Source organism: Haliotis rufescens, unplaced genomic scaffold, assembly GCF_023055435.1.
Source record: "Haliotis rufescens isolate VD_foot unplaced genomic scaffold, xgHalRufe1.0.p SCAF_98, whole genome shotgun sequence".
In the NCBI taxonomy this organism is placed as follows: domain Eukaryota; kingdom Metazoa; phylum Mollusca; class Gastropoda; order Lepetellida; family Haliotidae; genus Haliotis; species Haliotis rufescens.
In genome coordinates, this window is record NW_025964392.1 from 935,390 (window position 1) to 936,983 (window position 1,594).

A 1,594-nucleotide genomic window follows, 5' to 3' on the forward strand; every position below is an offset into this window, starting at 1 on the left:
AAGCGCTTAAAATCAGTGGCCAGCAATATTACATGCACAAGTGAGTAAAAATGTTGACAGCACACGAGTGCGACACCCGACTGCAAGACGTTTGTGAAGATATTCAGCGTCTTTGATGAATGTAAAAATGGAGTAAATAGACCCATTTTGCTATGTATAAAGAGTGCGCCGATAAAACATGGCCAGACGTTGGGTAAACGTCCTGCAGCGACCCAGTCCAACGTGAATACCGGCCGCAACATTAGGACTTAATGAGTGGAGTCGGGGAGGCAAGGGGAGACAGGCCAGCTTGAATTAGCTTGGGCCCGACTTTGACAGAGTCGCGCGTGGGTAAGAAGAGTGACAATCCCATCCAAATTGCCCCAATGTATTAAATAAACTAAAGGTAAAGATACTTAAGGTGTCCAGCAAAGCGAAAAATTAATGAATTGTATGAAAAATTGCACTGATGACGAAAAAAAACCGACTGAACTGTAATGAATATTGGAAAATGAACTCACTTGCACAAAGTGTAATGACGCATCAGGCGTGTGTGTAGTTCTTTAAACATCTATTTAGGGGGATGCGACGTTGAAAACGTCTTGTAGTGACGAAGCAGACTGTTGTTGTGACGGCGTGATTGTCTAGACGTCATTTCCGGCGTACGGCGTCATGGGGGACGGCCTTGGTTACGGGGGACTGTATGCAGCTGAAAGTTGAAAAATGCTACTTTTACAAACTTTTAGGGGTTGGTGTGGTTAAAGGACGGGCTGCACGTGTGAACAGGTATATTTCTAAGGTTTAGAAGTAATAAAATAGAGTATCTATTGAGAACTAAGGGCGAAAAACGGAGCGGCAGTGCAAAATAAGACGAATGTGAAGATGTAGGCAAAGCTGAGAGTTCTAATTTTTGATTGAAATATGAGTGGTGGGCCATTCCCGGAGGTACTGCAATACCGGGTCAACCCGTGATGAGGGCGGAGCAAGCCCCATGGCACCTCATCCCATTCTAAAAATCAGTTTAATATCGATGTCTCCATTAGGAGACGTATCAGATATTAAGCTGATAAGAACAGATACTTTTTTTTTTTTTTTGGATAAAATTTATTTCCTAAAGGGAATTTTGTACAGACGCGTACAGCGCTGTTGCTGCAGGGCCGCCTAAATATATCACAGTTGTGGGCCCTGCAGCACTAACAGAGAGTCAAAGAAGAGAACAAATAAACCAAACAACCATAAATAAAGCAGGCACATAAGAACACATTGTACACGCAAGAAAGTAACAACATCAATATGGACTGGGGACAGAGACAGTGGGACATACAACTAACACTAATTAACAGGAACAAGACTAATACAAACGCCGGCTGCCTTGTACCGACTACTGATACTTCAACGAAGGCATGAAAGGACAGGGGGACAACCAACAGGGACATAGAAAGTACAAATGGACATCGAGAACATGAAATTACACTAACTACTGACATGACAACCATAGATAAACACATTAGACGTGACACACCAGTTTATGGGTAGCATCAACTGAACAAAATAAAGAAGTAGATAGCCAGTAAGCAGAAAAGGTAGGAAATGAAAAACGAGAAAAGTCAACCCT

At 42.6% G+C, this 1,594-nt stretch overlaps 1 non-coding gene across 1 annotated transcript; it reads right to left on the reverse strand.

The window, feature by feature from the left end:
* Positions 1-902: 902 nt before the first annotated feature.
* On the reverse strand, positions 903-1,087 carry LOC125377768. Its single transcript, XR_007219806.1, has one exon. It is a non-coding gene; the product is annotated as a U2 spliceosomal RNA (small nuclear RNA).
* Between the last annotated feature and the right edge of the window lie 507 nt (positions 1,088-1,594).